Source organism: Boleophthalmus pectinirostris, unplaced genomic scaffold, assembly GCF_026225935.1.
Source record: "Boleophthalmus pectinirostris isolate CB_2022bp ecotype Guang Dong unplaced genomic scaffold, ASM2622593v1 HiC_scaffold_3, whole genome shotgun sequence".
Taxonomy (NCBI): Eukaryota; Metazoa; Chordata; class Actinopteri; order Gobiiformes; family Gobiidae; genus Boleophthalmus; species Boleophthalmus pectinirostris.
The window spans coordinates 12491857-12506373 of NW_026571299.1; the positions used below are offsets into that span (position 1 = coordinate 12491857).

General features: G+C 39.1%; 1 pseudogene; it reads right to left on the reverse strand.

Moving 5' to 3' along the window:
* Positions 1–1071: 1071 nt before the first annotated feature.
* LOC129410976 (centriole and centriolar satellite protein ofd1-like) lies at positions 1072–4078 on the reverse strand (annotated as a pseudogene).
* Between the last annotated feature and the right edge of the window lie 10439 nt (positions 4079–14517).

Genomic DNA, 14517 nt, shown 5'->3' on the forward strand with positions numbered 1-14517 from the left:
ATATATATATATATATATATATATATATATATATATATACTATCTGTCGTATTTATGTAGAACACAGAGATTAGAAAAATAACAATGAATTCCTCTCCCCCATAGTGACATGTCACTATGGCGATAATTAATCCTTTTAGAACTTTGAAGTGTCATAAAGGCCAGCAAAGACAGTAAGGACAGCAAGGACAGCAAAGAAGACAGTCACACCTTATGGCAGAGAGACAAAACTTACAACGCACAACTTTTATTTAGGACACAGCTCCACAAACATGTGTCAAAACCACATGTCCAGTGGGTTATTGAAAAAAAAAGTTTAGCAACACCTCCAAGAAACCAACCTAGACCAATTTAAAGAAGTGGGAGCATTGACAAAGAGATAAAAATATCTGCCTTTTTTTACCTTAAAGTTTGTCATGTATTAATGGTGATTTTTGAAAGAAAAGAGTCTCCTAAAATCTCAAAATGAAATGGCAAAATGTATGTATAGAATGTACCTCTATAAATAAAAACTGAAGTGACCATATTTGATTGTAGTGTGCGTGAACAATCTAAGTTTACAATACAAGCCTGTCCTCTCCTCCTTCTTGAATGACCTTGCCAATAGATGCCTGGTTTTGAGCCTTAATGAAGCACTGTTTTTTACATTCTATCAGTAACTCCAGATCCTTCCACATCTTCATCTGCTCCATGTTGTGGCTGTGGTTTTCTCGTATCATCTTCTGTATCATCATCTATAGCATGCTTTGGGTCTATTTCAGCCAAAACATCATTTAAAATCTGTAGCAGTTGCATTGGCTTGAGGGAATCAAATGTGATGAGGTTCAAGTTTTTCTTGAATGGCTCCCTGTTTAGCTGGTCAACGATGAACTTAAGTTGTTCACTCAACAACTCACCACATGTGACGGGGTTCTATCTTATTGTAATAACGATGGCGTAGTCAGAAGGATGTTTTTTGAGTGTTTAATTAGTGTTCCCAAATAAAGAAAGTTTGAAGAGTGCTATACAACAAAAAGTGAAACAATAAAGAAAAAGCATTTACAATATATACACACACCAGCAAAAGTCTGCTTAAATGTCTGGTATATTACCTTCCTCTTCTGTTGCTGCCTGGTCTTCCTCTTGCAAGAGATGTTCTTTCTCTAGTCGCTCCAGTTCTTGCAGCTCCCTCTCTCTGGCCTCTTCTTGCTCTCTCAGTCTTTGTTCTTGTCTTTCCTTTCTTTCTCTTTCCCATGTTTGTTCCCCGTCATCCTCCTGCTCCGCCACTGAAGGTTTACGTGAGGATTGCAAATCCTCAGGACTCTGTGTGGCTGGTGGTGGGTTTTGCTGTAGATGTTGTGGACTCTGTAGGCGCGGGACAGTGAGGCCTTCTGGGACGCCAGTGTCCAGGAGAAGCTCTGGAATGTGGCTCTGCTCTGGCAGTGGCTCTGTGAGATCCTCCAGGGTGATTTTTTCTGGCTGAGGAGAGGACTCTGAGCTGGAGAAAGCAGGCTTCAGTTTTGGTGGGCTGGCTGTATCTCGTGCTGTGCTCCTGAGCTGAGGGCTGAGAGGTGGACTGAGTTCAGAGAGGAAGTCATCAGAAGGAACAGCTTTCGGATTTGAGAGTAGTGCATCCTCTACTAAGGCTGTCAGTGGGCCTTCAGTTACTTTTTGACTGTTATTTCTTGTGGGTGATTCTTGAGGAAGAGATGTGCGTCTTGCTGGAATGGGCCTTACATCCCCAAAGTGTTGGTCTCTTTCATATAAGGTCTCAGTCAATTGATGTGCATCATGACCAGCTAAAAACCCTGAAGGTAGAGTCCCGGCAGGATTTTCTAAAAACGTCACTTTAGGTTGAATTTCAGAGGATTTTCTGGTGTCATATGATGTTACAGAGGGGGTCCTAGTAGCTTTGGGAGAGACCACTCTGTGTGGCCGTCTCAGTGGGGAGTCTGCGCGAGGAGCAGGATACTGTGGGGAAAGTGGTCTCCGGATGAGCATGTGTGAGATGTTGGACACCACTGCCCTCTGCTGGTAGTTCCTATAGGCTTCCTCAATAGTCTCAGCTTCTCTCTGTAACTCCAGCATTCGGGCTTTAGCATCAGCAATAAGATCCATGTCAGATTCGAATGCGTTGGCCCAGGTGTCTCCTTGCAAGGATCCATCTGCTTTAGACAAATCATAATGCGCTGTGTTCTTCAGTACGGTTCTGTCCACATAGATGTCAGGAGGAACCAGGTGGTCAGAGCAGATCTCCAGAATAGAGCGGTCAACTAGAGAAGGCTTGGGATTACGCAGCACTTCATTTTCAAGAGCTTGCTGTGTTTGCTGCAGTTGCATCTTAATATCGTCCACATGGTTGTTCATCCACTTGGCCTTCTCCTCAGACTCCATCAGATGTGCTCTGAGCTGAGCACTGTGCTCCACCTCACTTTGGAGCTGAGCCTGCAGCACCTGTTTCTGTTTGTCCCAGTCTTCTTCAGCCTGTCTTCGAGCGCTCTGGATCCTCTGCAGATCCGCACGCAGATGACTGTTCTCCTCCAGCGCCTCCTCCAGCTGTTTGCCCAGCAGTCGCAGCTGGCCCTGTAGCTCCACCCTCTCTGATTTAAGGCTTGTGTAGTCATTCATGGTTTCAAGCTTCTCTTTAAGTAACTCCTTTTGTTCAGTCAGTATAGACTGCTGCTGCTGTGCCATGTTAAGCTCAATCTTCAGCTCTTTGATCTCTGAACATGCTCTAACATGCTCTTCCAATTTGGCGTCAAGCTCAGCTGACTCCTTTAAAAGACGCTCTGTTTCCATTTTATTTCGTGTCTCATTTTCTGTCAGTTTTTCTGTTCTCTTGACAAATTCTTCCTTGAGTTCAAGTTGATATCTAGAAATTTCATTTCTAAGTCTTTGGTCATGCGTATCTTCCAAGGTCTTCACAGCCACTTCCCTTCGTCTCAGCAACTCCACTGTGGTCTTCACTTTTTCCTCATGAATCTGACAATTTTTTTTGAAAAGCCTCCATTCTGATCCTCAGCTCACTCTCCCGGTTCCGGACGGTTTCAATTTCCTTAAGTACTTCTTGTCTTTGCATGTAGACATTTTTTTCTTCAATCTCTTGCTGTTTTTGTAACCGGACAATTGCATTTTTTTCACGTTCCGTGAGAGCTTTTGCTTTCATTTCATATGTCTCCTCCAGTTCATGTTTGAGTTTAACCATTTCTTTGTTAAATTTGGCTTGTTCTTCCATCTTCACTTTAGCAACTTCAACATCTTTAAAGTGCTGCAACTTTATTTTCATTTCATCTTGTAGCCGCTCTTCAATTTTTTTTTTATATGAATCCAGCTTAGACTGTAGAGTGAAAAATGTATTGCCTCTGCAAGTATGTTTGTCATATTCCATGTCAATCATTTTCATCTTTTCAACTAGTGATTCCCCATAGCTTGATATGTTGGTTGTCTGAGTGACCACATCATTGCCTTCTTGGGTGGAAGTGTGGCTTAACTGCGTCAAGAGAGACATTAGGAAACTTTTATCACAATTTTCTTGAGCCAACAGTGCTTTGTATAGAGACGACTCTGGAGCAATTTTCACAAACTGGAGAATATCTTCTTTTGTAAGCATCTTGTCTTTGCTCAGACCACATTCTGGGTTAAATACAGACAGGCTGTACTCATAACCTGAGTTTCGTAGATAATCAGCCACTATGCTGTTACAAACTGTGGCCAAACCAGAATCACTCTTGACAGATGACTTGCCCTCTGTCAAAGGTGGGTGCTTTAATTCCTGGATCAGCTGATTCCTCAGTTGCGTTTTTAATGTATCAAGCAGTCCTTTGCTTTTAAATGTTTGATAAAGTCTCTTTCTTAGTTCGTCGGGAGACAGCGCTTCTTCCCTGGATGCAGACATAACTGTTGCCTGCTTAAGAAGTTGATTAAAAAAACAGATATTTTGTTAGATTCGAATCATGCCACCGCGTCCATCCTCATTCGATCCCTTGTCCAATTTAATGCAATCATATCAGGTCAAAAATACATCATTTAAAACATATTCCAAAGCGGAGGACCACTTCACATCGGCCAAGCTAAACTATAGCAGCTACAAACAAATCCCCGTGACCAACTCACCCCTGATCTCCACGATCTAGCAAACCCTGTATTGGATAAAACAGCTATCTTGTTTGAGAGCAGATCGTTCGAAGAATTGCATGCTACATATATTAGCCTAAAAATAAAGATTGATCAAGCACTGACGTTTTTCAGCGAACGAAGCTAACGGAGCTAATGTTCCCATCATAACAACGAGTTCCTCTCCCCCATAGTGACATGTCACTATGGCGATAATTAATCCTTTTAGAACTTTGAAGTGTCATAAAGACCAGCAAAGACAGTAAGGACAGCAAGGACAGCAAAGAAGACAGTCACACCTTATGGCAGAGAGACGATATTTCATTCAAAAGCTAAGCTAAAAAGGTGGGTCTTGAGCCTACTCTTAAAAACATGAACGTTCTCTGCAGCCCTATATAATATAGAGTGACCATGGACATGTCCATTTTTTGCGTATTATATATATATATATATATATATATATATAAATACTATCTGTCGTATTTATGTAGAACAGAGATTTGAAAAATAACAATGAATTCCTCTCCCCCATCGCCATAGTGACATGTCACTATGGCGATAANCACTGTTGGTGTTCTCTTAAAGGAACTGTACGTAAGATTTCTGCAGGTTTAGGCTCTGGTAACACAGGTTCAGTTGTTTCATTTGTTATTGTAGTAACTTTTTTTTAAAAACAGTAAGAGCACAGGCTACATACAGTTCCTTTGAGGAACACATTTGAGCCCTCTCTGCAAACATATCTGCAGTCAGGACTAGTTTGCATTTAGACATGAATAAAAACACATTGTGACATGTTTGTGTACTGTTTTTTCAGATTTCCAGATGGAAACAATCCGACTGAGCGAGGAGGAGATCATATCATCTCTCCCCCAAAAACTACAGGTTCATCAAAATACCTGGACAAGGGAGGATTTGCCCAAGTGGTCCAGTGTCAGATCAAGGACACTTTCCAGAATGTGGCTGTCAAACTGCCGTTATATCAACAGGACACCCAGAAAGAGGTATTTAGATTTTTTATATGATTTAAAGGTGCACTATGTAACTTTTCTGGTGGAGGGTTTGCACAACCTGCTTTTCTTCATGGAGTGACACCAAGTTACAGGTCAGAACTGTGGATAGGCAATCACAGTAAGAATCCAGTGTTGAAATTTTGTGAAATAGTTTCAAAAACTAAAAGTATAAAAAAACTAAATCAAACTAAAACAACAACAAAAATTACATAATTTTTGTCAACTAAAAATGACTAAAAGCAGTTCACTAGTAAATCCACACTAGGGATGGGCATTCGATGAAATTTTCTTAATCGATCGTCGGAAGAATTAACGATCGATTATCGATTAATCATTAACGTTTTTATATTAAAATGATCATCATTATTATTACTATCTGCACTACTAATCTGCATAAATAAATTCAACTTTACGACATATAAACCGTAACGACTCTAGAGCACATCAATCCGTTTGAGGTTATAATGTGTTTAATTCAGTTTTGCGCAACTCTCACAGAAACGAAACTTAAAACCGCATCGCTAATTTGCAAAAACTAAGCGAAGATAAAACTACAGCTCTTGTGCGCTGATGCGGTCAATTTCTGTTGGATTAAAAGACATGACTCAGTGGAATACAGGTTAGTGTGACCATATCCGTTTGTCAAAACCAGGACACCGTACAGGGGCGGGAGGTGGGGACTTGTCATCGACATTGCTCGACTCTCACCTGGCAAAACTTTTAGCCTGTTCACATTTTACCAAATAAGAATGTATGTTCCATGAAGTTATGGGCTTCAATTTATAACAGTAAAACAATAAATAAATTAAATAAATAAAATGTAGTCTAGTATGCATTTAGTCATCTACAACTTTCAAAAATGTAACTAAACAAAGCAAGACAGACAGAATGGACGCTTTACTGTGAACCTTTCAAGACACAGCGATAACATCTAACAGCTGAAACTCCCCACCAGAAAAGTTACACAGTGCCTCTTTAATGACGCATCTTTTTACCTCGGTGCCTAATCTGATTTCATTGAATTCTTGTCTCTGTTTGTTCAGATTTCTATCCTGACTCGACTGATGGAGGAAGGATGTGACCAGAGAAACATCGTCAAATTCTTGGAGGTGTTTGACACTCGTTTGGGGAAAGCCATCATCTTTGAAGCGCTGGACATGTGTCTGTTCGATTACCACGCAAAATATGCCCCACTGTGCCTCTCCACTGTCCGCACCATCACCAAACAGGTACTACCCCAGGGAAAAGTAACTCAGTATGTAGTTATGGGAGGAACACTTTGAAAATATATTTAGTTACATTACTATACCAACTTATCAATATATGAAAGCTGGGACAGCATATTTTTGGGGTCAGCATTTATCATGGGTATTCTTTCTTTTCATTACTAGGACATTTCTGGTTATTTTTTGATGATAAGATAATATTTAAGTCATAAAAGGTTGAATAAATAACTTGAATGACTCATTACAGATACAAACTAAGAACTGAAGTTTTTGATTTTGCTGTTTATTTATGACAGCTCATGTTTTTGTTTAACAATATTGAGATTTAGAATAGTTTTTGTGGTTTAAATTTGCTCTTGGGTTTTTGTGTCAGTGCCATACATTAATTTCAATATTAAACACTGACAAACTTTATTGATACATAAGGGGAATGACTTGTAAATTATCCTTCATCATCTGTATTTACTTATTTTGACAGGCCCAATACAATCCTACAAATGAACTTTTATGTCCGTTTTATACTCCTAACCCTGCTCACTTGTATCCTGCACAGGTGGCCACAGCCTTGGAGGCGCTGAAAGAGATGTCCATAATCCACATAGACCTGAAACAGGAAAATGTGATGCTGGTGAATCACAAGAAGAGGCCCCTGAAGGTGAAACTCATCGACTTTGGTTTGGCCATACCTGCAGAGAAGGCTAAAGTGCGCATGAAGTTCCAACTCGTGTGCTACAGGTACGTCTCAAAAAGTAGAGAAAAGACATAACAGGGAATACAGTGGTGGGACATACAGGGATGGACTTGAGATATTTAAAGATGGGGTATTTTGCTTTTATGGGCTTTTAACCGCTTACACATAACATATTTAGATCACCATGTTACCTTTTATTGTTTTAAAAATACTATATTTGCCAAAAAAAAAACATCACACGTTTACCGTTTTGTATCCTGTTTTTTTTTTTTTTTTTTTTACTTTAAAAACCAAAAACAAACAAAAAACATTAAATTAGTAAAGACTACTTGTAGAGCTATTTTAATATTAATTATGCCTCAAAATTAGCATTAGCCTTAGCACTGAAAAAGCCTTTATAAACGTTGGAAGTTCATTTGCTCAAGTGTTTAACATGAGAGTGACATCCACCTGCAACTTCACTGTTCACTGCCTGATCTTGAATTATTTATTCATTTTAGAATTAGACGGGAAGTAGTGATGTTAACAGTTAGCGAGCAGTTTGCCAATCTGCAAAATTAGAAGATTGATTATATCATCTGTAATTCAGACTAGACGTTCACGTTTTCAACTAAGACCCTGACAGCACATTTTAGCCCATTCCTGATGAAATTCTAAAAAAATGTTTGAATGTCAAGAATGATCAAAATAACACATATGCTATAGAGATACTGGACACAACCCTGAATAACATTGTGATGTTTTCTTTGCAAATCTCGACCAAAAGAGGGACAGGAGGTGGTCACTCTGTCTGCTCGTCTGACCCACTGCTCTTTATCTGTCAGATCATTAATGTCTCTCTCCTCTCCACTCTCCAGACCCCCTGAAATCATTCTGGGTTTGCCTTGGAACGAGGCCGTGGACGTGTGGTGCCTGGGGACCATGTTTGCCGAGCTGTGGTTAGGAATTCAGTTATTCCCCTACACCTCTGAATATGAGACGGTAAGTCAAGCGTAGATCATGAAAAACTTTTTTCTTCTTTTTGAATTTGACATACATATTAAAGATGCACTACGTAACTTTTCTGGTGGAGGCTCTGATACCTGATGGTCTCCATGAGGATGGCATTGTTTTGTCTGAAATATTCCACAAAATGGCATTACAATTAATCTATCTTCCTGGAGACAAGCCGCAGTTAGTTACCTGACCAGCCAGTCTCTTCTAGGCATAACAAAAACTCACATATCATGACATTGTATCGTCAAAAGTCTCACAATAATAGCGGAGGCCCTCACAATATATCGAACATTTGACTGGCAGTGTACGTTTAATACTTTAAGTTTAATACTGTGAAATATACCCGGGTTAACAATAACTTCTCCATGGTACCGGACCCTCCAGAAATGTTACCTAGTGCACCTTTTAAGTCTTGTCTAACAAACGTGTGCTTCTTTTGATACAGTTGAGAATTATGATCAAAGTCTTCGGCGCACCTCCTGATCATGTGCTCAGTCAGGGGCTCATGACTCAGACATTCTTCCACCGGGTCGGCGACACATGGGTCCTCAAAGTAAACATTTCTTCTAGTTAGATTCATTCTTTTATGTGTCACAAATGTAAAAATTCTAAACTTCTCAATTGCTTTTTTCAGACTTGTGAAGAGATGAAGGATTTTTACAAACGCAAGTGTAAGACCCAGTACGCAGAGCGCTTCAGCTCCCTCCACCATCTGGTCAAGGTAAACACTGTCTTTGACCGAAACAGCGATTTCAGATGTGTATATATATACACACACACACACACACACACACACACACACACTGATATGTGTGTATTTATACGTGAGAAGGCAGATTCGAGGTCCTGTATTATATTTTAAGACATGCTAGAATGTTGTTTCCTCCTCACAAACATCCCTGAAGTTGTGTTTTCTTTTATTTATACAAGTCCAAATGTCCTCAAAATGCTCTGTTCCACATTGTGATGTCATGAAGTGGTAGTTTTCAAGTTGAGTTCAGTAGAGACGGGCAATTCCAGGGCTGAAATCATCCAAATGATTCTAGTGAAGGTGTATAGGGTTTAAAAACACACATCGTAAATTTACTAAATTTGTGTGTTAAAATGAATGAATGAAAGAAAAAAAAAAAACAGTGACACAAAACACAACTCCAGGTTTGTTTTTGATGAGGAAACAACATTATTTATTTATTATAGAAAATATTGTAATATGGGCCTTTGAACATATGATTCACTCCCAAATCTTTAGCTGAATCACACCATTAATTCTCTTTGGTCATGGTCCATATAAATCTTCATAACTCTAATAAAATATTTAGTCAACTAATGCAAACACTGTAAATACTGATGTGTTCCTGATTTGTTTGTAGGAAGGTTATTCTCCCAAATCTAGCCCGAATATCACCCAGGACATTCGAGCCACAGATCTGCTCGCTCAGATGTTGAAGATGGAAGTGTCTGCTCGGATAACTCCCTCACAAATCCTCCAACATCCATTCATATGCCCTAAAAGGTTTGTTTTTAGATCACCACTGTTCAAACTTTCTTTTCACTTCCAGTTTAAAGTGTACTATGTAACTTTTCTACTTGTCTCCCTGGAGATGTTTTTGCTTTAATTGCACTGCAGAGATCAAATAGTACAGTTTCTATTAAATCAAATTATAGGTCTTTTGGTTACCACAAGGCAGATTAGCCATGAGCTTTTAACCGTGTTTTATTTATTTTCAAAAAGTCTATGGGAAAATCAAAGAAAATTTCACTCTTGTACTTAAGCAAATTTCTGAAATACAGTCTATGGTAAAGTAATATTATAATGTAATTGTACATTTGTGTGTTTGTTTACAGTGACACAGAAGACCCAGTGTCACAGGAGCAGCCTGAGCAGGTCCAGCAGACGCCTGTGAGGAAATCTGTCGTCACCGTAATCAAACTGGCCTCTCCAGAAAACACCAGTCCCTTTAAAGAGGAGGAATAACAGGCAGACGGGTGAGTGCTAATTTTTTAAGGGGTCCATATTACGCTGTTTTCTGATTTGTGTTATAATGTTGTTTCCTCCTCACAAACAGACCTGGAGTTGTGTTCTGTTTCATTCACATGTTTAACACACAAACCCGACATATTTAGATTGTTCTCTCAAATGGAAAACACTGTTCCACCTTGTGATGTCATGTGATAATACAATAAGTGCTCCACTGTGTTTTAAACTCCATACTCCCTTAACTAGAATCATTTGGATGATTTAAGTCCTGAAACTTCTAATCTCTACTGAACAAAAGGTAAAAAGTTGCTGTTAACTTAAAAACTACCTCTTCATGACATCACAAGGTGGAAGGTGGAGATGTAGACAGTCTAATAAACCAGGGTTACTTAATGTGGAAATGAAAGAAAACACAACTCAAAGTATGTTTTTGATGAGGGAACATTATAACATGACTTAAAGCTCACAAGAGTCAATTTTGCGTAATACAGGACCTTTTAAAATACAGTGTAAAGCAAAAGTAACAGAATGTAATTGTATATTTGTGTATTTGTTTACAGTCATGGAGAAGACCCAGTGTCACAGGAGCAGCCTGACCTGGTCCCACAGACGCCTGCGAGGAAAACTGTGGTCATCGTAGTCAAACCGGCCACTCCAGAAAACACCAGTCCCTTTAAACAACTTACCATCCACCCGCCCGCCGGCGGGCGATTTTCCAATAAAAAATGTTCACTCTATATATTCACCTTCATTATTGTTTTCACTACTGGCATGCCATACATCGTTTGAAAGCTTAATTTCTCAATAAAACAAACCATATCATTCATTTTATGCCACACAACGAGCCCAAAACGCGATAACTTAAAAATTCACATCATAATCAAAGAATAAGATACGCGTTTCTTACCTTTGAGCAGGTTCTGTCGGTCCAAAACGCGTTCAATCCATGAAAAGTTGTACTCAATAAGTCCATAATAATCCACAGAAAAAGAATATCAAATTGTTTTTTCCATAAAATAATTCCATGTGGGTAAATAATCCAGAAAATCCTCGTCCGTGTGAATGGATGAAAGCGTGAATGAAAATATTTGTTGCCTTTCCGAGCCTTCTCCCTCTCTGAGTTCCGTTTCTCTTGGCGCTCTTGGGTACGCTTGTTTTCCTCACACTCTTAGCTTCAAAATGAGACCCTCCCCGCTGTTGTCGGTGCCGTGGTTTAGCTGGGACAAGCCGCTGAAGAAGCTAACGCACCCAAGTACTTCCTCGCTTTACGCACGCGTCATCAGTTTGTTTACGGGAAATCTCTTCAGTCATTGGATCTTCCAGAAAGTGATTGACATATTGTTTTAGCCTATCACCTTCGGGGTCCAACTGGATCATACTTAACAGCTATATACACGTGATGGATAAATGTAAAAAGCTTTAGGCCAGTTTTTCAGGCAGTTGATGCAGTCTGTCAGTGGATCTGTTTAATGATACAGCACACTGTAAACAAAATCTTGTCAAATTTACGGTGGAAAACTGGCAGCTGTGGTTGCCATTTTTTCACTGTAAAAAATACAGTGACATTGTATATGGCTTCACGGTAAGGTATATTTATAACTGTAAAAATAACAGTTTAAAAAATTTCCTTTAAAGATGAATTACTGTTCAAACAACTGTAACATTGTATATGGCTTGATAGTATAACTGTTGAATTCACAGTTTAAAACTATTGCTTTTACAGTGAATTACTACATTCCAGGAGATGTTATGTCTGCGATAAAAATGTGCTTTAAATGCTCCATATCTGAAAAATGTCTTACTACAACCAGAGCCATAACACTTAAACAAACAATGTGGTTCATTCCACATAACCTCTCAGTGAGTGCGTATACATGCACATCAATAACCCGGTTATGATCGGGTTTTTTGAGTATTCCGGTTTCTTGATGGTGCATGTATACGCAGTAACCCGGTTTCAGTAACCCGGTTATGGCAGTATCCCGGTTATTAGAAACCGAGTTACTGTAGCTGGTTTATTCCAATAGTAACCGGGTTACTTGTGTCATGTATACGCAGTACCCCGGTTACTGCAACATAAAGTTGAGTGCGCATGCGTCCAAAAGACACTTTCCAGCCTTTTACCACAACAGTAGTCACATAAATAAATTGACCAACATAAATAAAGTGACCAAACGAGTGAAATGACTGTAAAATTAAGAGCTGCGCTAAACCTGCACACGTACAATCTGCACTCGTACGACCTGCACTCGTGTGACGCTGAAAAGCTAAAATATGAACTATCTCCTATACTCTATATGCACGGAACACACTTACCATCATTAGCGCCTCTTCTGTCACAGAAATAACACACATAATCCACAGAGTCGTGTCATTTAGTCCAAAAGAAACTGATCGCATCAGCGGCGCAAGGAGCGAGTTGTTTTTATCGCCGCTAACAGTTTATGCTAATTAGCCTACGGTCTTAAGTTTCGTTTCTGTAAAACGTAAACAAATGTGATCAGAGCTGAATTATTTGATCAAACGGGCTGATGTAGCTCTATAGTGTTTATGGTTTATATGTTGTAAAGTTGAGTTTATTTATGCAGAAGATTTTAATGAAGAATCTGCGCAGTGGATTTGTGGAGATCTCGTAGCTCCTTAGCTTCTTATGCTAAAGGAGCTCACGGTTTGTATTTTTCCTGGTTTATGAAATTGATTTAAGTTAATTTTTGCGACTGCGCATTTGTAAGATTATGTCAAGAAACCAGGATACTCCATTTGATCATATATACGCGGATATGAGTATCCCGGTTTCTCAGTGCGCATGTATACGCAGTAACCCGAATACTGACATAACCGGGATATGGCTAATAACCGGGTTATTGATGTGCATGTATACGCACTCAGTGTTTTCACTGACTTTCCACAGAAGTTACACCGCAACATTTCAAGCTAAATTTACTGTTACTAAGGCTAAAACACAAAACTGATTGATTGAATGCACTGTGATGCAGTAACTGTGCCAGTTGTTATAAACTTTAACTTAATTTACACAAATTAATTTACACTTAAATTTTGGAGAAAAGGAGGCACAGGCACTTTCTCAGATTGCCTCTAAAAGTGCATGTGGGAAGACCTAAGTTTGAAAAATAACTTGAGCTATCAGCCTATCAGCCACCTGATAGGTTCAAAACCGTGGGAACGTGACTATGCCGCGCCCTGTCTTCCTGGGAGGGCGGGAAAGTAAAAAATCACATACTGGCCATATTATTACCATATTACACAGGGGTTACAACTCATGTGACTCATGTATGAACAATAAAACAATTTTAAATTTACATTGATTGCAGTGGAGTAATTATTTGGAGAGACAAATGCACATTTTACAACTTTTACATAAATAAAGTACAGGAAATAAATACTGTTAATATGTCTTAACACATATCAGGCACTGGCTTCTTGTAATTAAACAGCACCGTGAGAACCGCACCGTGAGAACCGCACCGTGAGAACCGCACCGTGAGAACCGCACCGTGAGAACCGCACCGTGAGATAGCTGCTCATTTTGGCGGCATTCAGTACAATGTTTTAAGCTAACTTGAACATTTTACAGTACAAATAAAATTTACAAATCTCAAAATTAGCACACCACAATACATCCACTACATGTGAAAACGCTGTGTTATCGCCATGTGCTTTTGTATTTATGCTAAAAGTACGTTGTTTTTGTGAAATATATTCTTTTCAACGAAGACAGAACTGACCCTCTGCCGTCTCCAACGGTCTACTGAGAGGGGAAGTGGAACTACCAAAATAAAACACACGGGAGCTGCACTTCTGGTTTTCAAAATAAAATATCAAAATTATAAAATTCACATATAAATTATAATGAAACCACCTCTGGTCTACGTCTCCAAATCTCAAAATGCTCTGTTCCACCTTGTGAATGAAATAGTAGTTTTCAAGTTAACAGCTACCTTTTACCTTTTGTTCAGTAGAGATGGTCAATTCCAGGGCTGAAATTATCCAAATGATTTTAGTGAAGATGTACGGAGTTTAAAAGCACAGTGGTAACACAGGAAGAACTCCATTGGTGTGTGCCTGTTTTTGTTGGAGCTATAAACCACCTATAATTGACTAAATGTAAAGAAGAGCTGTTTAATGTCATACTGTGGAACATTCCAGGCAGAGCAATGACATCTCCATAGAAACAAACAGGTTACAGACAAACCAAAAAGTTACAAAGTGCATCTTTAATATTGCAAGTTGTTCTTATTGTCATTTTGATAACAGTTTACGTCAACAGTCGGCAAATTCCAGCTTGTACCAGTGCTTGTTGTTGTGGGTCCGGTCAAGTGGTAATGGAGGGAAACAGGCAGATTTTTTACATTCAAATAGCTCTTATTCAGAAACTAGAGGGACTATTGAAATAAGTAAAGTATCAGAATGTAGGAAAGAGTTAACACTCCAACAGGGTAAAGTTAATCCTGCGATATTCTTTCAAGTTGTTGACAAAAAATTTAAAAATTCATGTCGGTAACG